Source organism: Erythrolamprus reginae, chromosome Z (assembly GCF_031021105.1).
Source record: "Erythrolamprus reginae isolate rEryReg1 chromosome Z, rEryReg1.hap1, whole genome shotgun sequence".
NCBI lineage: Eukaryota > Metazoa > Chordata > Lepidosauria > Squamata > Dipsadidae > Erythrolamprus > Erythrolamprus reginae.
This window is the reverse complement of record NC_091963.1, coordinates 106,521,484-106,545,890: the sequence shown is the minus strand read 5'-3', so window position 1 is coordinate 106,545,890 and position 24,407 is coordinate 106,521,484. Positions and strand designations below refer to the sequence as shown.

Here is a 24,407-nt window from a genome sequence, read left to right as displayed (position 1 = left end):
TTATACCAGCCATTTCGGAAACAGTAATCCCCCAATTTCCAGCACAAAGAGAAGACACCAGTTTGAAAAAAGTTGGGCTACATTTTTTTTTACAGCTTTTAAGTGTTGGAACTTAAATTTTACATAAAAAAAGGAACCCTACATTTCTTATTTTAAATAAAAATGACGAAATGTTCTCCTCGCACGCAAGAACTCTCATCTCTCTACACGAAATAAAATTAAGATAGAACACGTTCTAATAATTTCATCAGGTGATCTTTCTGTTTCTACATAGATAATAAAATGAATGAAAGGCCGACCTTCATTACGAAAAGCAGGGATCATCCTTTGGTCTTGATCAAAGCATCCTATAGCTATGAAATAAATATAAGGGGCAAACTAGAGATTTTATGAAACCTTGATGAAAGAAACTCTCACTATAATTTTGCCCTCGTTTTTCCCGTCACTATGCGAAGGGAAATGAATAGTGTCTTGCCTCATAGAAACCACTGTCAGAAGAACACCCAAAAAGGAAAAAAAACAGAGCAGGAACAAGAACAGAACCACCCCCACCCCCTGTAAATAATTCAAGGTTAATTTCATCCCAGGCAGGGACTTATTGACATATATTAATTTAAAATAAACAAGGGATTGTATGCATTTGCTTGCATTGGAGAATCTCCACATTTTATATTTTAACCTATTAGCCTTCTGTTTCCTTTCCTCTCAAACAGGTAAGCGTGGAAACAGAAGTTTGGCTTTGAATCAGATATTAAGCTGCATCCAAGAGAATCCTCCTTTCTTTCTAAGTGGAATAACAGCTTCATTTGCCTGCCTGGAATCCACAAAACTTTGCTTTCCTTGAGCCCTTTACACAGGAAACCCAATCAGACTCACCCAGGCATCTTCACAGGAGGAACGGCCCATGCTGACGGCATGTTTTTTTGCCAGACACCAGAATCTCCAACTCTCATCCACTGAGATGCCACTGAATAAACAGGACCCTTGTCCCTGACATTACATCTGTACATTACATCTCACAGCTGGATCAACAGATACCATTGTGCACAACTCATTTTACCTGATAGTATTTGCACTTAGTTCTTATAGTCTTGGAATAAGGACAGATAAGATAAAACAGCTTGCTCAGATCCATTTAATAGCACTCAATTCTTATCAAGTAAATGATATATGGAATATTAAGAATAATCAAGTTCTGTCCGATGCCTAAAATGTATATGTTAACCCATTCTAAAAAAGGGAACAATACCAAAAATTCAGTTTCAATCGAAGAGTTTATAAAATACTAGGTGATACCCATGCTTCACTTACTATGTGATGGGTCTTGATAAATTGACACTTAAAGCTTGAAAATTAAAGAGTACAGTGATCTCTCGATTATCGCGAGGGTTACGTTCCAAGACCTCTCGCGATAATCGATTTTTCGCGATATAGTGGAAACACCATCTGCGCATGCGCGCCCTTTTTTCCCATGGCCGCGCATGCGCAGATGGTGGAGCCGGTGGCTGGGGAGGTGGATTCGCCGCCCCCACCAGCCCTTCCTGCTCTGGGTCAGAGCCGCGGAAACCTTCGGCTCGCCGAGGCTGCGTCTGACCCCCTTGAAGCAAGGCTCCAAGCTCGCCTGCCGCCGCCGCTACGCCTCCGCCGCCTCAGCCACCCCCTCTGCTTCTCCTCGGCGGCGGCCAAGCGGCAGGTTTACAGTAATGGGAGACCAAAGGCGAAAAAAGAAAAGAAAAAAAATCCCCAAAAGAGAGGGACAAGAGGCAGGCACAAAGCGAGGGCACAAGGGGAGCTGCCCGGCAGAGGTTGCTTTTTTTCTTCTCGTGGGCAAGTGGAGGGGGGGAGAGAGAAGGAAAGAGAGAGAGAGAACCGCGGACGTATTTTTAATTTATTATTTTTTGAAAAATCGCGATATAGCGTTTCGCGAAGATCGAGATCGCGAAAATCGAGGGATCACTGTACTGTAGTTTAAATAGTGACTGTATTATTTCATTAGAGATGGTTTCTGTTACAGATGAAAACATTATTTGCTTAGCAAAGACTTTAAATTTGTCCCACAGATAAATTGCCCAGGACCTTCCTAAACCACATTCCTGGTTTTGCTATATGGCTGGAGGATGTCCAGGCTGTCAGGTGAGCTGATTCTGGAGCATGCCACATAGAACTGTCTATGGGAGAAACAGGCAGCTTCCCTTACTTGTGTTTTCCTAATCACATCTGTAAATCTTTTCCTCTTTTCTCTTTAACTGGTGTTACAGTAGAAGGAACAGATTCATCTGAACTGAGAAGGAAAATAAGGGGGGGGATTTACTAGCATCCATAGGTATTCATGTGGTTAGTATTCTGTTAGTGTGTGAGAGAATTGAGAGGTGTTTGGAAACTCAGTATTTGCTTTGTGAGCAAGAAGAAGACAGGAAGGGGTCTCTGGGTGGCTTAGTTCAACTGTTCTGTAGTAAAGCTGCAAAAGTGAAACTGAAACTCCTCTGCTTGTGTATTGCATTTGGTTCAGATTTCTTTTCAGGTGGGGAAGGGGGAGTAGAACCCCTTAGCATCGGAGTTTGTTAATAATAATGTAAGAAATACTCATGGTCCAATGGTCATTTTGAAAAAAAATCTTTTCTTAGTGAGCACCTAGGAGCCAAGAGAAACATATGTGGCAAATTTCAAATTTGTAGGTTTTATGGTTCTGGATATTCCGTGATTAATGTGTGAGTGGTTTTTGCTTTTAGACAGACAGACAAACAGGTATTCCGGCCTGCTTGATTAACACTATATCATTCCGAAACTAAGATGTCTATTGTTAAGAGGAAAAAGTATGTAGCTATGCACATTTGTTTAATTATACATGTAGAAATGTAAAGAATAAATTAACATTTATAATTATTATACATTAAATCAAAATAAGAAATAACCTAACAAAAACTCTTAACAAGGGGATGTTTGCCAGTTCCATTTATCCAATTTTTGGCAGGCTCTTCAGAACATCCTCAAGATTTAGCGGGCTGTGTGAGACTATGGGGCCATTTCATGCATCTCTCTACTGTGATCTGCTCTTTTATGGCTGCCTCAATCTGTTCAATGACAGAGCCAACACTACCAAATAGGAGAAGACTTATCATTACTCATTGGTTTTTTTGATTATTAAGATCCGTTGCTGTACTGGCAACTAAAAGCAGGTCTTGGGTTCCTAAAATTATTTACTTCTATTTATTCTTTTACGTGATCACTTAGGGCAGAGTTTGGGCTCCAGTCTTTTCCATTACCACAAAGCTGGGAAACAACATTAATTTTTACTCATAATACTTTATGTTTGCAAAAGGATCTTTAGGTGGAGAAGAAATCTAGAAATTATATAGAACAGTAAACCTATCTTTAATTGACTAAAGATTTAAAGCATGCTTACAATATTGACAATATTGATTTAAATTTTTATTAAGAGCTATTTAACTCAATGGCATAAAAGAATATTGTGTATGTTTATTTTATAAGGGATTTGGGTTGTCAAAGTAGATTTAAACTTTGGGCTCTGATATCCTATCCCATTTTGGTAGCCATTTTATGTATTAGATTACTGGTTTTATCTTTAACCTTTTCAGCAATAATGCCTGGGACTATCTGGATTTATAGGAATTATGGAATTATATGTTTCTGCATATTATCTATTCAACATCAGTTCATTTCTGGAGAATCTATCCAAAAGAACAGAACCTAAAATTCAAAAGTTGGGAGTTAATTTGGATTGGGAAAAAGAAGACTCTGACCTCTCTCCTTTCTGATTCAGGGCAGCTGCATTTTAGGGTGTGACTGGGAGGCAAGGGCTGTATGTGGCTTCCTGACTAATGATAAGATCTCAGCACAGAAGGGCCCCAGCATGCTTCGCATTCCTGTGCTAGTTGGAAAGCCCAGAGAGCCAGTCTTTTACAAATAACAGCAAACAGATAACACAAACCAGGGAGGCCAGAAAAATCATTGCGCTTAGGGTCTTAAAACTTCCCTTATTCCTGACTCAGAGCCAAACTAGCTTTCTGCCAGGAGCTTCAACAGAGCAATGGGCTCTCCCTTGGCAATACACTAATATACTAATATATTAATATTAATATAGTTAATATACTAATAACAAAAGATTTAAGTGCCAAAGCCCACTGCAACAATATAGCCAAGAAGGCTTCAAGAGTTGTAAACCTAATCCTACCTAGCTTCTGCTCTGGCAATCTCACACTACTTACCAGAGCTTACAAAACTTTTGCCAGACCCATCCTCGAATACAGCTCATCTGTTTGGAACCCATATCGCATCTCAGACATTAACACCCTTGAAAATGTCCAAAGATACTTCACCAGAAAAGCCCTTCACTCCTCCACTCAAAATAGAATACCCTATGAGACTAGACTTTCAATCCTGGGCCTAGAAAGTTTAGAACTAAGACGCCTTAAACAAGATCTAAGTATTGCCCACAAGATCATATGCTGCAACGTCCTGCCTGTCGGCGACTACTTTAGCTTCAACCACAACAACACAAGAGCACACAACAGATTTAAACTTAATATTAACCGCTCCAAACTTGACTGTAAAAAATATGACTTCAGTAACCGAGTTGTCGAAGCGTGGAACTCATTACCGGACTCCATAGTGTCATCCCCAAACCCCCAACACTTTATCCTTAGATTATCTACAGTTGACCTATCCAGATTCCTAAGAGGTCAGTAAGAGGCGAGCACAAGTGCACTAGAGTGCCTTCTGTCCCCTGTCCTATTGCTCTCCTATATCTCTCATACCTTTCTTCTATTCCTATATCTCTTCTTTTATTATTTCATTGATATGTTCTATTACTATATCTTCTTTTCTATTATTTCTTAGATATATTTTACTATGAGTATCTCCTCTATAACTTTCATCATGTATTTTACTATGTGTATATAGATATATACTCACTAAAACCCTCATTGTGTATTGGAATGAATGAATGAATGAATGAATGAATGAATGAATAAATAAATAAATAAATAAATATCTCTGAGCCACTACAAAATATACCTCTCTTTAAATGTACCAGTATGGAGGGAAGACTTCCAGGTCTACAGCTGTAGCTTCTAGGTAGGAGTCCTCGGAGAGGGGTGGCATATAAATCCAATCAATCAATAAGAAGCAAGCAAGTTGTAAGTAAATAAACAAACAAACAATTTTTCCATGAATGGGTTTCTTTTTTTGCTATACTAATTTTGCGTACTAAGTTTACCTCTCTGAACTTTTTTTAGTGTTATGTCAGCATTTCTATACTGGAAATCCTTGACTTACAATTATTACCTCACTGACTATTTGCAGTTAAAAATGTTGACAGAAAAAAATGACAAGCCCTTGCACTTACAATGCATACATTATCCTCAGAGTCACATGATCAAAATTTGGGTGCTTGGCAACAGATACAGCATTCTAAGCACATGTGATTGTCATTGGTGACCTTCTCAGCCCGCGTTTGACAAGCGAAGTCAATGTGGGGGACTAGATTTACTTAACAACTGATTTGCTTAACAACTGTGGCAAAATAGGTCATAAAATCCAGCACAACTTACATAACAATGGAAATTGCTAAGTACATCATAAGTCAAGGGCTACCTGTAGTTAATAGGCCTGGTACATTTACAATTGAATTTTATTTAGTGTTTAAGGTTTGTGCTAGCCTAAATTAGTCTCAGAATAGTCGTTAGGAATCATTGAGTGTCAGTCAGCATTGAATATTATTATTATTCCCAGGATGTGGGTCAAACAGAAAAAAAGCTACAGCTGAGGACAAAACATTAATGGTTATCTAGAATATTCTTCTCAAAGGATACTTATAGGTTGAGGAATGCCTGAATTCTGGCGATCGTATTCAAGTAACTTGAAGACCAAGCCTGAAGACCTCACGGTAGCCTCATACACACAATAATATCTGTCCTAGAGCATGTTCCAATACCTTCAGAGCACCTTCAGGAACAAAAACAGATGAACCAACACATTTCAATGAAGCTGATCCACCATTCATTTTCTCCTTACTGAGGTTTCTCAGAGTCTGTATGAAAAGTAATGGTCTACATCTCACGATAGTATCCAAGAACATCCAGACGTCAGTACAAAAGTGTCCTTATATTTCACAATTAGTATAAACAGATATCAAAGTGGTACATAAGGAAAAAGCCTCATCCCACAATTTATACAACTGTGTAAATGAAAACCTATATTTGCTTAGGGTACAAAATGTATAATATGTTATAGGAAGAAAGTAAAAAGTTTTCAGAGCCATGAAATTTTGGCATTCTGTTCTGCCTCATGATGTACAGTGATACCTCATCTTACAAACGCCTCGTCATACAAACTTTTCGAGATACAAACCCTGGGTTTAAGATTTCTTTGCCTCTGCTTACAAACTATTCTCACCTTACAAACCCATCGCCGCCGCTGGGATGCCCCGCCTCCGGACTTCCATTGCCAGCAAAGCACTCATTTTTGCGCTGCTGGGATTCTCCTGAGGCTTCCCTCCATGGGAAACCCCACCTCCGGACTTCCGTGTTTTTGTGATGCCAGCAACGCAAAAACGGGTGCTTCACTGGCAATGGAAGTCTGGAGGTGGGGTTTCCCAGCGAGGGGAGCCTCAGTGAAATCGCAGCATTGCAAAAACACAGAGGTCCAGAGGTGGGGTTTCAAGGACTTCGGTGTTTTTGCAATGCTGCGATTTCACTGATGCTCCCTTCGCTGGGAAACCCCACCTCCAGACTTCCGTTGCCAGCGAAGTGCTAATTTTTGCGATGCTGGGATTCCCCTGCAGCATCGCAAAAACACAGAAATCTGGAGGTGGGGTTTCCAATGGAGGGGAGCCTCAGGGGAATCCCAGCAGCACAGAAACGGGTGCTTCGGCTGGCAAAAGGGGTGAATTTTGGGCTTGCACACATTAATCGCTTTTCCACTGATTCCTATGGGAAACATTGTTTCGTCTTACAAACATTTCACCTTAAGAACCTCGTCCTGGAACCAATTAAGTTTGTAAGACAAGGTATCACTGTATTTATATTTATACATGCACACAAACGTGAATACACACAATTGTCTACCTAATTTCTAACATATCTCCTTCCTTTACATTCACGCAAAAATGGAATCTATAGATTCTCATCTGGTTGAGTGGCATCCTACTTATTTCACTGCAAACACTGGGGTGGGGTGGGGGGGAGCAGGGAGGGACATTAGCAACATTATTACATCTCATCAATTTGGCCAAGAGCCTTCTCCAACTTCTCCACTGAGAGTCATCCACCAAGCAAACAAGCTGCATTTCTTTATTAACCTGTCTGTAAGTCCCAAAGAGAGAATTTGCTTTCTCACAAATAGCACTTTTAATTTCCTTTTAATGAAATGGTATGGGGTCTTTTTTGTGTGGCCACTGTTTGACTAGATCAGATCAAAAACCCTCGGAAAAAAATCTTTTCTTTTACATTTCAGGGTTGTTTTTTTTTTAAAAAAAAAAGCTATAATTTGTTGTTGTACCAGGGACCTTATGAAAGAACTCGTCAAATCAATGAAAAAAGCTGTAACATGCTCTCGAAATGCAGCAGTTAATGGAGCAATTACTCAGCATTGTGGGAGCAAATGCATGAATTCACAATAATTTTTAAAAGTGCATTTCAATTATTCTTCTGTAAACCTCTCCCATATAATTCCAAATATTTCCACTTTCCAGATTAAGAATATTGCCAAACAAAATACATGGTTTTTAACTTTTTTAAAATTTACATAACTCTTATCATTATAATCTGATATCCTTATTATGTTTCACTTATCTTTTCCTGGTAAAAGTCCAATGAAATCCTAACTTCCTCTGTCTTCTTTACTTCTATTCATTAGTTACTCTGGCTTGTTTATTTTTATTATCCATATTGCATCAATAGAGTAGAATGTTCTACTCCAACTCTTCCTGTTCTGAATACTTGCTATTTAGATTCAAGAGATAAACAACTGAGTAGGCTAATCCCATGGTAGATGACTATCAAACATATTTTGTGCTATTCCTTAACTAAAAATTAAGCTACAGAGGCATTTTTACACTAACCATCCAAATCAAGACATAGTGTTCCCTCGATTTCCGCGGGGGATGCGTTCCGAGACCGTCCGCAAAAGTCGAATTTCCGCGAAGTAGAGATGCGGAAGTAAATACCATTTTTGGCTATGAACAATATCACAAACCATCCCTTAACACTTTAAACCCCTAAATTACCATTTCCCATTCCCTTAACAACCATTTTAGTCACCATTATTACTGGTACGCACCATTGAATAAGACACTTAGTGATACTGATATTTATAAACATAATTATTTACTAACAATAATTATTATTTTTGTTATTTATTTGCAAAAATTATTAGTTTGGCGATGACATATGACGTCATCGGGTAGGAAAAACCGTGGTATAGAAAAAAAAAACCGTGAAGTATTTTTCAATTAATATTTTTTGAAAAACCGTGGTATGGGCTATTCGCGAAGTTCGAACCCGCGAAAATCGAGGGAACACTGTATAACGCTTCTTCATCAAAAGACGGAAGTAGCTATTGCTGCTCTCTGGATATCCAGATTTGCCGTACTCCCTTGCTCTACAACACTAATCTTATAGGAGAGAAATAAGAGCAAAGGGAAGGCAATATAAACTGTGGCAGAATGGGAGAGAAAGTAATAAATACACAGGCACTTTCTTCTGCTACTACTTTCCTTCTCAGCAGGACTTACTCAAGAAAACTTCCTAATGGGCCTCATTGTTAATTTGTAAGCAAACATATGGTGGTGTTTCTTTTTTCTTTTTAATCTGGTACTACAAAACATTAGGGGCAAAACTATGATAACATAGCAGAGTTGAAAGATAGAAGGCTTAATGACCACAATTGCTTTTGAGAATTCAAAGTACTTCTTCATACATTATCTCAGTAATTATTATGATAAGCCTGAATAATCAGTAACTTAAGAAAACATGAGATAATAGAGGCCTTTCTAAGTATTTGCTATAGAGGAAAGAATCTAGCCAGAAAGCCTCTCATAAACAATTACAATTTGGGCAAGGATAATACACAACCCATGTACTACAACCCAATACACAGCACATGTAATATGTGAGAAAAATAAGTGTTGAAATTATAGCAAGACTAAAATCGGTATACCACCAGAGATTTTGTTTTTAAAAGGGTGTGGGGAAAAGCCAGACAAGATAAAGTTGATAAAAAGAACAGAATAAGAAAAAAAGTAGATTCATCACCCATTAAATACAGTAAGAGAAATCTAGTGCAGGACCATAATGAGCTGGAATGTTTCAGATTCAAGGAAATCTAGTCTCACTTTCCTCAATTTTCTTTTGCTACATATTGTATTTCTCATAATTATGTAAAATAGTAATTCTAGCCTGTATATGAAAATAAAGATCAGCTCACATTCTTGAGTTTTATCTTTATAAGAGTCATATTATATAGGGCTGACTACAATAGGCTGAAAAGAAAGAACTTATGGGTTGAGGAATCATTGAGGAATCATTGAGTCTGTCATCTGCACCTCTATAACTGTCTGGTTTGGTGCTGCAACCCAACAGGACCGACACAGACTTCAGAAGATAATCAGAATTGCAGAAAAAACAATTGCTGCCAATCTGCCTTCCATTGAGGACCTGTATACTGCACGAGTCAAAAAGAGGGCGGGTAAAATATTTACTGACCCCTCGCATCCTGGACACAAATTGTTTCAACTCCTACCCTCAAAACGTCGCTACAGAGTACTGCACACCAAGACAACTAGACACAAGAACAGTTTTTTCCCGAACGCCATCACTCTACTAAACAAATAATTCCCTCAAAACTGTCAGACTTTCTACTAAATCTGCACTTCTATTCTACTAGTTTTTCTCATCATTCCTATCACCCTTTTCCTCCCATGTTGACTGTATGACTGTAACTTGTTGCTTATATCCGAAGATTTTTATTAATATTGCTTCTTCATTGCTTATTTGACCCCTATGACAATCATTAAGTGTTGTATCACATGATTCTTGACAAATGTATATTTTATTTTATGTACGTTGAGAGCATATGCACCAAGACAAATTCCTTGTGTGTCCAATCACACTTGGCCAATAAAAATTCTATTCTATTCTATTCTATTCTATTCTATTCTTATTGAACCCATTTATTTGTTATTTGTCTTAATTGGAAATGCTTATTTTACTGAGCTTCCTCCCCCATACGAAGCAATACAATTTCCTGTACCACTGGAAAGTATATTTTAGGGAGAAAATCTAGATAACCTACCTTTTCTCTTACATGTTATTTTTAAATTTGTGGAGACATTTCAAATTGCTGAAGGGACATTTAATAATATGAATTTCCAAACAAAATTGCAACTTTTTGTAAACTAACGTAAAAGTTTGGGAACCTAAAAAACTGCAGCCAAATCCTTTATTGGCAAAATAGACTAACTCAGGTTTTCAGATAAAAATGTTTCTGGTTTTACTTAAAAATGCCAGAGGATAGACATAGAATAGGCGTTGATTGCTTACCTGAACGCCTCTTCTCGTACTAAAAAACTGCAGCCAAATCCTTTATTGGCAAAATAGACTAACTCAGGTTTTCAGATAAAAATGTTTCTGGTTTTACTTAAAAATGCCAGAGGATAGACATAGAAATTTCTGTATCCAAAGTAGAATTCCAAACTTTAGGCACGAGATCTTTCTTTTCCTGTTCAACCAGGTCTGTATTTCTGAAATAAAAACTGAACAGATCAACCTCACCACACTACCACACCCGGGTTTTTTAGCAGTGTTGCCTTCATCCACACCATGCCTTCAAATTATTCAAAGGCTAGAAGTTGTTTAGAATACTGCATTAAGCATTTAAGTGAGGGACCTATCCAATATCAAAAAAACAGGAGCAAAAAATTAACTCTGGACACAATGAAGCACGTTAAAATGATCAGAAGAGGATTTGCTTTGGTGACAGGAGACGGCCTTGAAGAACAGAAGAAATCTTGTGTGGTTTTGATATCCTCTGCCTTCTGCAACTAGATCCTTTCATAATGATTTTAACCAATAAATTGTATCTCACTTGAAGAGTGGCTTCTAGCATATGCATGAAATGTTCTGGCCAGTTTTCTTAGATGTCTCTTTCAAGTGTATAACAACTTTGTTATACAACAACAAGTGTGCTTTGTTGCCAAGACCCTACAAATCTAGCTTGCAGTAAAATATTGATGGTCAAGCTTATTTTAATTATATACAATAACTAATTTTCCAAATAGTTGCTTTATATATATTGCTAATGAAGTAGAATAGCAACAATTTAAAAACTTAACTATAATTTATGCACAGCCCAATATATAAATATTATTTTAAAGACTTGACTAAGAGAGGCTTGTCAAGACAAAAATAACACAGAGAGAGAGAGACAGAGAGAGACAGAGGCAGACACACACAGACCACCCATAGGAGAACCATTATAAAGATAGCACACAAAAAAAAAGTTGTTGGAGGCTACTTTCAAGTCCCTTATTCATACAGTGTCTCTCCAGGTTTCCTGCACTGATCACCAAGATCTGCACAAACATACGTGTGAAAGGAATTAAGACTTGTTTAGGTTCCTGTAATGAGATTGATTATAAATATTGCAAAGTACACTAAAATATTAATTAGCATTGTGTAACACGGTAGGATCCTATTTAAAAAGTTATTTCAGAGCATTTAAGATTATGAACATAACGCATGCAGTCTTTAAAACTGTTGTGTCTTTTCTCGCATATTTCTACAGGAATCTAATTACAGAATTACAGAACAACAGAGTTGGAAGGGACTTTGAAGTCTTCTAGTCCAATCCTGATCAAGAAGAGACTCTATATCAATGAGGGCGAATCTTTTTTGGTTCGCGTGCCAAAAGGGGGGGGGTCACAGGAGGGTCGCAGGTGTGCGTGCCCATACCCATAATTCCATGTGGGATCCCCCCCCCCCCCATGCATGTGTGCATGAGCCCCCCAACCACTCCAGGCACGCAATGGCACACCTGTTTTTCGCTTTCCCCAGACTTCACAGCCTTTCAGAAACTAGAAAGGCTCTGGAGTTTGGGGAGAACAAAAAACATGTCTTCCCTACCCCCTCCATAAGCTGAAAACAGGTTGTTTCCCAACTCTCAGTAGGCCCAGAAGGCCCGAAAATCAGCTGGCCGGTGCGCACTTGCATGCTGAACTTGAGCTCGTGTGTCCACCGATATGGCTCCTTATGCCACTTGTGGCATGCATGCCATAGGTTCGCCATCACAGCTCAAACCATTCTGGATAGATGGCTGTTCAATTTCTTCTCTTTTATTAAATAGTATAAAAAACAACATATAATACAAACCACACATTCAAAAACAACATAACATAAACACAACACCATATACCATAAAATATTCACTTTTCAGCATACCATATTGATGTACATACTATATTTTTATATATCTTACTCTTTAACTTATATTTATTCATATATTTCCTAAGTTTTACATATAATCTTAATATCTGACATTTTGTCTAACTATATCTACCCTATCATCTTGTTTTCAGGTGTCTATATACATAAAGACAAATATCCATACCTGTTTTAATTTGCTTATTTGTTTATTATTTTATTTATTAATTAGACTTCTATGTCGCCCTTCGCAACCAACTCAGGCAGCGTACAACATAATAATTGTCATACTATTATCTATTAATTTTACTTTTGTGTTCCAGCTAAATATACTATTTGTTTCATATTTTATAAAATTTCCTTTCTGTCATGTATTTCCATAGTTAATTTATTCATTTCAGCACATTCTAATATCTTTTGTACTTAAAGGGGCTGTTTCTGATTGCCAATGTTAGGCATAAATAATTTTAACTGCTGTTGTTATATGCAATACAGTATAAGATATTGATTATTTTTATCTTTCCTTTTATAATCATTAACCGAACAATTCCCATTTTAGTTCTACTTTTTGTTCTATAATTTCCTCTAACCGTTTTTGTGTCTTTCTCCAATATTTTTTTTGTCTCTGGGCACATCTGTCACATGTGGTAGTATGTCTCCCGATTATATTTACATTTTCAACACTTAGTTGTTTTATTTCAAGACACTATGCATCGTATATATCGAATTCTTTAGCCATATTCAAATAAGTGTTTGGTAGATGTCTTCTAATTTTTTTCTTGTTTATACATTTATAATCATTTTCATCTACGATCGCATTGAAGTCACCTACTATACATAGGTTGTCCCATTTTATTTCTGTTATTATTTTATGTAATTTGGAATAATTTTTTTTGCTAATTTTTGTTCAGTGCATATATCCCCACTAATAGGATTCATTTTTGCCCAGTCACTACCTCTATGATTAAAATCCTACCTTCCTTTTCTGTATATATCATCATCAAATTTAATCATTCTTTCATATAAATTGCAATTTCTCTCTTTTTTTAAATAAGCACCAAATATAATTTCTCTAATTTTAGATGCTTATGAACAAATTAACACATTTTTCTTTTATATGCATTTCCTGTATAGACTACGGTATGTCCATTTCTTGTTTCTGAAGATACAACAATATACTTTTCTCTTGAAGGGTGAATTGATATTAATTGACAATATATTAATATTGATATTAATGACAATATATTAATTTCTCCTTCCTCCATTTTATTGTTTACTTTTTGTTTTTGAGGTTCTTTAGTTCGTACCTGTTTGTGCCCTTGTTCTTGCTCCTTCTCTTTTATATTTTTCTGTATCTTTCCTATCCCTAGACTCTTACTCCTCAATTTGACTTGCTGACATTAGATTTTCCTGACTTTCACTATCATTCTCATCTCTGCTGTCCTGTTCCTCATCCCCTGCCAGAGTGTGATCATAAAATTCTTGTGCCTTTTCAAATGTATCAATCCTAAATTTCTCCTCTCTCCACGTAATCAATATCCCTTCTGGGATAAGCCATCTAAACATAGTTTTATTGACCCATATATTGGGTCAATTGAAAGTTATAACTCCTCCTTTTTTCTCTTACCCTACAGGGATCTGTCTTAATATCAATATATACATCAAATTGTACTTGTTGTGAGCTGCCCCGAGTCTTCGGAGAGGGGCGGCATACAAATCCAAATAATAAATAAATAAATGTTCTCCTCTTGTACAACTAAAGATCTCATCCCTCATTGCTTCTCTCAAAAATCTGATATGTACTTCTCTAGGAAGTCTATTTTTTCAGGCGTAGTTGATGTAAATTCTGTATATCTCATCAAATTCATTTAAGATTTCTTGCCTATTTTTATCCAATATCTCTTCACAATCTCCAAATGTATTTTCTTTCCAAGATGTCATCCTTCGGTTTTGCATTGTCAGATAATTCTTTCAATCTCTACCTTTCTCCGTCCTTCTCGTTCACATCCTTCTACTATCTTTCTCCAAGTCTTCTCTCTAAAGTCCCACTCTTTCTCTTCTTCCTTCTCCCTCTTTCGCCATCAAAACACTTTCTCAATCCCTTCTCACACTGCCCCCTTCTCCAATTGTCAAACTTTAATTTGCTTTCTCCTCTCACACTATGTATTCGCTTTTCAATCTATTCGGAATCTCATTTTTTCACTTGCCTTTCTGAATTACATTTTCTCCATCAACATAGAGGATTTTTAAACTTTTTTCCACTGATACACTGTGCTGCATTCTCACTGTTGGTTTCTCTTTAGGAAGTGGACTGTAACGCCTTGGGATCAACCATTAACAGGCTGATTTCTTCCATGTTTGATCTAAGGGAACCTGTCGGTCTTCCAAGAGATTGCTTTTCTCCCTTAGTGTTCCGAAGTCTCCCCTCTCCAATGGTGCTCTCTTCAAGAGCTAACCTTGTCCAATAGGTCACATGTGAGCCGAACAGAGCCCCCATTGGCTTGCTTCCACCAGTGTGACATCACTGCTGGAAGTCTCCCCAAGCTCTTCTTAAAAACCTCCAGTGATGGAGCACCCACAACTTCTGAAGTCAAGCTGTTCCACTGATTAATTGTTCCCACTGGGAATTTTTTTCTTAATTTTAGATTGAATCTCTCTTTGTTCAGCTTCCATATGTAATTTCTTCTCTTGTCTTATATTGTCCCCCTGCTCTCTTTAATAGTACCTCAGATATTGAAAGAATGCTGTCATGTCATCCTTCGTTCTTCTCTTCGTTAAGACTAGACATTTCCAGGTCCTGCAACTGTTCATTGTATAGTTTAGTTTTCAGTCCCCTAAACATATTTGTTGAACTTCTCTGCACTCTTTCTAGAGTTTCAACATCATTTTTGAATGCGGTGAACAAAATTGGATGTAGCAGTATAAAGCCAGCAGTGTACTGCAGCTACCAAAAAAGCCAATGAAATCCTAGACTACATTAACAGAGGGATATAATCAACATCGTGTGAAGTATTAGTATAACTTTATAAGGCCTTTATAAGGTAAGACCACTTTTGGAATACTGTATCCAGTTTTGGTCACCACAATATTAAAAAAAGTTGAGATTCCAGAAATAGTAAAAAGAAGAGCAAAAAAGATGATTAGGAACTTGGATATATGAAGAACAGTTGCGGGAATTGGATATGTCTAATTTAGTGAGAGGGAGGACTGGGGTGATATGATAACAATGTTCTAATATTTGAAGGGATGTCATTTATCTTCCTAAGCATCAGAAGGCAAGACAAGAAACAATGGATGAAATCTAACCAAGGAGAGAATCAATCTAGAACCAAGGAGAAATTTTCTGTAATAGTGCCTCAAATATTGAAAGAAAGTTATCATGTCACCCTTAGTTCTTCTCTTTGTAGACATTTCCAGGTCCTGCAGCCGTTCATTGTATAGTTTAGTATCCAGTCCCCTAAATATCTTTGTTGTACTTCTCTGCATTCTTTCTAGAGTAAGAATAAACCAGTGGAACGGATTGCCGTTTAAAAAATTATGGTACGTATGAATCAAATCAAATCAAGTTTATTACAGTCAATTACCAAGAATGAAACATTGATCCTAAAGCTTGATATCATAACTCCTTTTGAGAAAAATAAATTAATTTCTAATTTCTGGTTAATTTTTGGAAATCTTTTAATATCGTTCCTGACACAAAAGCAAAATTGTAGTGCTTTATTACTTCTCAGAATCTTAATAGCTTTTATTGCTTTCTGTTCTTATTTATCATCACATTTTTGATAATGATATCATCAAGACTGAATTAATGTCTATTAGGACAATTATAGTTATCAACATATTATTAATATAAATTCCATCAGGAATTATATAAAACGTTCTATGGTTTATAAAAATAAATGTTTACAGTTATATAAAAAACTGAAAAGTAATTGTTCCCAGACATCAATTAAGAAATTATCCTGAAGCTTTTTCTTGTTTTTCAACTTTAGTTATACTCTTCATATTGGAATGGTTATATTTCATATTTTATTCTACTTATATTTCATCAATTTTGTTAAAAATATGAACTCAGGTGGAAATCAAATTTCCTAAAAGAATAGCCATTGCAATTTTTTGTTTTTAACATTTTTAAAAAAATAATCAATGAAGAAAACTATATATATTTTAGAGTTGAAGGAATTAAAGCAAATGAGTCCTCGGAGAGGGGCGGCAAACAAATCGAATAAATTATTATTGTTGCTGTTGTTGCTGTTGTTGTTGTTATTGCTGTTGTTATCTTCTACTAAATACAAATGAAATAATATACTGCATTCTGTTATACAGTAGTCCCTCACCTATCGCTGGTGTTACGTTCCAGACCTGGCCGCGATAGGTGAAATCTGCGATGAGGAATTTATCGACTGATAGTACTTATTTCAGTATTTATATTGTAATTGTTTGGTAAGTTTTCATTGTTTTAAGTGTTTATAAACCCTTCCCACACAGTATTTATTTTAGATACAGTATTTAAATACAGTATTTACAATTTTAGATATATATTTTTTTTAAAAACCTGCCGATCGAGTTCGGCGGGCTGTTTAAATCTGCCGATCAACTTCCTCAGAAACCCACGATGAAGTGAAGCCGCAGTAAGTGAAGCGCGGTATAGCGAGGGACTACTGTATTCTCCTGAAATTCTACACCTATATGATCCTGTTCATTTTCACCAGAGATTATAATTTTTTGTAATTTTATCCTATCTTAATCTGAATATAAAATTTTTGGTTATATTTATAACAAATGATAATTGGAGTAAACTAAACATGTAAATTAATTTTAGTCCTACTCTGTATCTGCTGAATGCAGCATATCTTGGCAAAGAAAGTTCAATGTAATATATTTATAGAGCAATTATCAATAAAGGCAAGTCAAACCTAAATCTGAAAAAGGTTCTTAAACATTACCTAGGTAGTCATCAATCCATTTTATGTCTCTATAAAAGCTCTACAAAGGTTAAAACATCTGGGCTCTGAAATTGCACTTAGCTTGATTTCCTGTAAAAGCAAACAAAATATTATTTCTTCCTCCAAATAATTTCTAGTTTTAGTTTTTGGATATGTTGTAACATAACCAAATAATCAAAATTGTTTCCCTGAAAAAGATCAGAAACGGGATTAGAATAAACTTCCTAAATTTATAAGTATGAAGTTTGATTATCTATGTACTTGATAGTCACTGCAACTATTACATTTAAAGAACATTTGGAGACTACAGCTAGTCCAAAATGTAGCCGCACGAGCAGTCATAGGCCTATCTAGGTATACCCATGTATCATCATCATTCCGTGAGCTGCATTGGCTACCAATTGGTCTCCAAACGCAAAGCCCTGCATGGGTTAGAACCAGATTACTTACGGGACCATCTCCCGTCTCATGTATCCCAGCGGCCGGTCAGATCCCACAGAGTCGGCCTTCTCCAAGCAATGTCACCTGACGGGGCCTAGGGGAAGGGCCTTCTCTGTGGCGGCTCCCCCCAGAGATTTGCACTGCCTCCACCGTACCAGCCTTCCAAAGGGTTTTAAAAACATACCTTTGCAAACAGGTCTGGGGCCATTGAGTACTGATACCTTGCTCCAGCTGAATACTATGCCTTTGATGAGATGAATGTTGGTTGAATGTTTTTTAATGTTTTGGGGTTTTTTTAAAGTAGGTTTTAATTATTTGGATTTTCAATTGTAGCTTTTTAGAGTAGGATTTTATATTGTTGATTTTGAATTTTTTATGCTGTAAGATGCCCTGAGTCCCCTTGGAGAAGGGCAGCCTAGAAATCCAAATAATAAATTTATTTATTTATTTATTTGTTTGTTTAATTTTTTTATGTCGCCCTTCTCCTTAGACTCAGGATGGCTTACAACATGTTAGCAATAGCACTTTTTAACAGAGCCAGCATATTGCTCCCACAATCCGGGTCCTCATTTTACCCACCTCGGAAGGATGGAAGGCTGAGTCAACCTTGAGCCAGTGGTGAGATTTGAACCGCTGACCTACAGATCTGCAGTCAGCTTCAGTGGCATACAGTACAATAAATAATAAATATCTGGTCCTCCACATTGTCCATCCCTATTTTTCTTATAGAAAAACTCCAAATTTAAGACAAAAGAAAGCAGATTATACAATATTCACTGCGAAGTAGCTTGTTTTATTTGCTAAATTATGATATTTGGGGATAAAATGTTATTAGCGCACAATATGCTGCATAATTAATTGGTATAATTGTGTATACATTACACAAACATAAAACACAATGGATGTGCAGGAGAAGGTACAAAATAAGTATGAATCCAGAAAGCATGGATAGTAGGTTTTTAACCAAAAAAAAAATAAATGAAGTTGTCCCATGAAGAAAAAAGAAAGGAAGTCCTACAGCGCTTGTGATAAACTTCGCCATCTTTTCTGATGATGTAGGGCTCCCTTTCCCATTTAAATCTGTGCCAAAAGGATTTCCCTTGTGAGCCTTACGGAACTGGCAGAGATTTCCCTTCTGCGCCATGCAAAGCATCAAGAAAGCCAGCTCCAGCTATAAATAACCCCTCTGCAGACATCCCTGACTTCCGGTTCTGCAGCTCCCTCCTGCTGCCTTGCCCATCCCTCCCAGCCCGTTTTTTTCAAAGGCAGAGATAAAAAGAGAACGCAAATTCCCCAAAGATTGCACCCGAATATGGGGTTTCTTTCTTTCCCACCCCCTGATTTTCTCATGGGAAAAGCTTAAGTTAAATGGGGAATGAAAATGACAAATATCAAATATTCCCTCCTCCCTCCACACACAGAAAAAAAACAACAACTGAACTACATATTTATGCATCCGTATGCATTCACTTACTTACAAGGGTAAAGATTTGAAGGAGGATGGTTCTGTTTTATGTTGTTTTCCTTTAAAACATCATAGGGGTGGGAAGGAGAGGAACCTGGGTGGAAATCAGCAAAACAGCTATCCCAGGGGGCAACTCTCTCGTTTTATTCGCTAGCCTATTCACAGGAGAAAGGGAACAAAATACCAGGAGCCAAGCAAAGCAAACAGACCTGACTGCCAGAGAAGAAAAGTGGGGTTGAAAGAGAATTCCCCAGCCAATCCAATGTAGACAGTGAGGGGACAGTCAAGCATTTAGGAGAGGTGTTGTTTTTTTCAAAGATGAGTGAGGAGGGGAAAAAAACAGAGAGAAAAATCCGATAAAAACAGCTCTTACAAGATCTAATGAGCCCACTTGCAGATTAAAGGCCAAAGGGAATCTCCAGGGCAGCTGTTTGACTATAGCATTTTCTTCAACATCTATTAGTTCTAGTTGTGTAAAGGATATGAACAATCCCCTTTGGAGAGAAGGAGTTGTTGATTTTTATTTTGATGTTATTTTGATACGTGAAGAAACACAGGAAAAGAAAAGCCATTAAATAATTTAAAATATTAATAGTAACAGTCATGTATTGTGCCCTCACAAATCTTTATTCATTTTGACTTTCTTCCACAGGAAATAGTATGATTTGTTTTGTGTATTGATTAATTAATTAATTTCATACGGCCACCCATCTCAAAAAGTGATTCTGGACAGTGAACAATTTAAAATAAAAATAAAAACAATTAAAATTTCAAAAATGAAATTATTTCCAAAAGCTCACATAGCTTTGCTCACATGTGGTCACACCATGAGCTGCCTATTGTACATGTGAATACTGAACTGTGAGGCTGAAAAAATGCTATGTTTAAGCAAGTCAGATACTGCATTTGATTGTGAGGGTTTATTTATTTATTTAATGGCTATTATTATTATTATTATTATTATTATTATTATTATTATTATTATTATTTAGATTTATATGCCGCCCCTCTCCGCAGACCGCTTGAGAGAATGCCTTCTTAGCTATAGGTTCTTGAATAAATATATGCTTCTCTATTTTAACATTCTTTATAATCTCGTATATCTCAATGTTAATGTCTGAAGATTCTTTAAATATCTTTGTTAATTCTTTCTGACCAATGCAGCCACCTTTGCTCCATCCTAACTTGTCCAAAGTGGTAACGAAAATGAAAGAAAATGGAAATGTTTCATGGAAGTCTTGAATATAGTAACGCCTCTTCTACAGGACATATCTATCTGAGAACCAAAAGGCTAGGCCTTTTGAAATAAGAAGGGCCTTTTAAAAATATTTTTCAAGTCTACATCGTTTTATCTATAATTTGATAAAGGGTATAGATATGATAAATCATTTAACAGGAGAAATCTATATTAAATAAATCCATAAACATTAGGGATAGACAAGGATCCATGATTAGATTGATAATCTGTGCTTTAAAAAAAAGAGTGAGCAATAAATTAATCTATTGGAATCTTCAAGAAACCAAGATTCAGGACCAATTTCAGCCCTAATGGTTTTGGGGCAACTGTGTATTAGATTTGCCCAAATTCCACCTCCGCGATATACAGAGACGTAGAAAGAGACGGGATTGCAGGAATATGATTCCCCCACACACACTCATTGGATGCTTTCTTCCTACCAAAGTCTTCCGGGTGGCTCATAAGGGATTATTCATTTCATCCTCCTAGCAACCCTGTTAATGAGTCTGTTATCTAACATGTTTTCAAATATAGCTACATTCTTGTCCTTATGATTCAATATGAACTCAACTATAACATAAGCAGATAACTAATTGTGGGCCAGAGGAAGTGCCACTGGGATTTTTATGAATCTGCTGAATTGCATAGAGATGTACCATATTTTTTTATGTATTAGATGCGCACACACCCCAAAAAAGTGAGTAGAAATGTCCGTGTCTTATCAAGCAAATGTTGCCAAAGTGCCACCCATCTCCACCCTTCGGCCTCTGCCTCTGCCACACAGCAATTTGCCTCCTTGCAGCAAATAATCTGGTCAGCTTCAGCACAGATTTAGCAGGAGCAGCTAATTGGTGCTTGGATCTGCCTCCTGGAATACCACCCATCAGCTGTTCCAGGCTACAGGGATCACCATCATCCATTGCTACCACTGTCACCATTGCTGTCTTTGCACACCCCCTTGTCGTCTTCTGCAACTCCCGTTTTTGGAATCCATGTGTCCCATTTTGGGCCTCCGCACACCCCATTTTCGGCCTGTTCCTGGGGCAGGGGTGCAGCAGTGGCTGGAGGATGCACGTAGGTCAAAAACAGGACGTGTGGAGGCAAAAATTGGGTGTGGAGAGGCAGTGATAGGTGGCAACGACAACGGTCTGTGGCAATCCCCACAGCCTGGAACAGCTGATAGGCAGTATTCCAGGAGGCCGATCCAACCGCCAATCAGCTGCTCATGCTAAATCAGGCTGTGCTGAAGCTGAGACTGTTTCCTGTTTTCTGCAGTGAGGCAAATTGCTGGGAGGCAGAGGCAGATTTTTAAACTTGTTTTCCTCCCCAAAAGCTAGGTGCATGTTATAGTCTGAAAAATGCGGTATATCCTACGTTTCGGTTCAGCATTCAGTTCAAATATGCTCTGTATATACTAGCTTCCTCACTTCAAATAATAGTTGTTGGTATTGAACAGTCAGGCCTGCAAGACATTTACTATACAGTGCTGTTGTTTTATGTAGAATGTTGCTCTGAGAAGAAGAAATTCCCCCTAACAATGGCTGTGCAAAGTTATTATTACAATACCAGAGATTCATCCATGTCTGTTATGTAAGACCCAATTTAATTTTTACATTTTGCCAAAGCTATTTTTTGCAAAGATAGTACACCAAGAAGATTGTTATTACCTCTATGCTATTAGCTTCACTAAAAACTTAAATACTTTAAGTTATTTATGTTCTACCAAAGATGCATTTGATTGGGAGAGATTGTTGACATATGAAAGGTAAAAATAAAAATATCAGTATTCACATGCTTTATTGAGGTAGATCACAGCTTTAACCTATGATTCCTAGTGGTCACTTTTGTAACTGAGATTTCCCTCATTCAAAGTTCCCGTGAGACATGAACTCACTGGGTGGTCTTACAATTTTTTATTTTCAATTCTTACTTTTGCAAAATGGAGTTGGCGGAGTCTGGCTTTATATATCACTGTATGGACTGCCCAGAACAGGCTCAAACAATAAGCATTACCAACTTGTCAAACTTGCCCTGCATTACTCACTGCAGGAGGGCAGTTGTTTGTTGATCAATAAGAAAGATTAAGCTAAATTCTTTTCTGCATATAGGAAATAGCATATTAGGAAAATTACGCCAGAACTCAATTCTCTTGACATGCTGATTTTCTGCAGATAGAGTAACATAGAGGGAAGCATTAAACACAGCAGCTTTTCATCTCTTGGTAGAATTGGTATGGTAACCCCCCCCCCCCCCAAAAAAAAAAAACCCCTTTACCCCTCAATTCTGTTGACTGTACAACTGTCTCTAAATTAGAATATATAAAATGTATTGGAATCTCAGAAACATTTATTATTAGAAAAAGACAAAGTGGACCTATAATCTAATATAGTCATGAAAACAAAGGTGTTAGGTAGTAGAGGGTATGTTGTAAATAAAGAATCCAAATTTATATTTATCCCTTGATTTAAGTCTTCCTGCTTAAACAGGGGTTAAAGGTTATTAGTAAACCAAAATAACAATTTATGAAACTATTGCAAAAGGCATAATGTTATATCGGTGAAGTAGTTATTTCTTTCAACTTTGGTGGGTGGATGTCCAAGAGAAAGTTTATCATTCAGTCCAAGACGTTATAGCAATTTATCTAAGTAGGGTTTTTTTATTGCTGCAAACTCCACCCTCAATGCTGCTTCTCAAGTCAGAGTCAAACTGTGCTTCACTGATTATTCCCCATCCCTATCTCCACCCATATCCAACCTTTTGGAAAGAAATTAATTTCAAAACAAACCAACCTATATCTCTCTGGGACAGAAGAGAAAAACAAAACAAATAAAAGGACATGCATAAAATTAAAATCCAAATCATAAGCACATTAGTAGGACCTGGGATGGATATCAGAGAAGGTTTTAAAAACAATAATATTTACTTTTAAAGAAAATAGCTAAGCAAGGGGCGGGGAAAGTGCATTCAAAAATTGTCAGCAATAAGAAGTGTGATTTTAATAAGGAATGTTATACATGCAATTTTTTTTAAAAAAAAACAACATTCTGACAAAGATCCTGGAGGACTACACCCAACTTCTGATTATTTTCTAAAATTCTACTTTCCCTTTTTCATTTGCAAACTTACCCACCTAGAGCCAGTTCACCTATGTATATATAGAAAGTTTAAAGATGTGGTGTACGCTTTAGTTAATTGGATTTTGTCAAAGATCTTATCAGATCACCGAGATGGAAAAAAAGAGGGGAGGGGAGGATATTTCCCACCACAAGTCTTCCTTATATATGCTTCCCTAAAATTTGTTCATATTTTTCAAACACACACATACACACAACCCCTTTAAAAAATTAAATTTTAAGTATTACTTAGAGAGCACGGCTTAACAACAGAAGGATCAATTTTAAACAGGTTGTGGAAGTAGCTATCTAAAACTAGGAAGAAGAGGTTGTGGAAGTAGCTATCTAAAACTCATAGAAGAGAAAAAAAGTACTTAAATGTGCATGTGAGGAACTGAGATAATTTTCCTCCCTGCAAATGTTGCAGGAAGGTGTTTCAATCAGGGGTGGTGATAACATAAAAGTTTCACAGGAATTAGAAAGAAATGCCTGATTCATGTAAAATTATTTTAAATACCATAATACTCTTGCTCTAATATGGATTTCTATTTTCAATGGATTCACTCTGCTTTCTGTGGCTTTTCAAAAAAGGGGGGTTGGGGGGGGCGCCGCGGGACCAAAAACGAAAGCAGAATTCAACACTTCAGATGGATTAAATAAAACAAGGGCAGTAGATGTGATGCATTTAAGGGGGAAAGTATATTGGGATGTCCTCTACCACTGGAAGATGGGGAGAGGGAAGGGGGAAAGGAGTAGGAAAGCAAGATC

The 24,407-nt window shown here is 37.0% G+C and overlaps 1 protein-coding gene across 5 annotated transcripts in view; it reads right to left on the bottom strand.

Moving 5' to 3' along the window:
* The window catches only part of RARA (retinoic acid receptor alpha), a 278,000-nt gene that overhangs the window by 63,474 nt on the left and 190,119 nt on the right, over nucleotides 1–24,407 (bottom strand). The window lies entirely within an intron of this gene.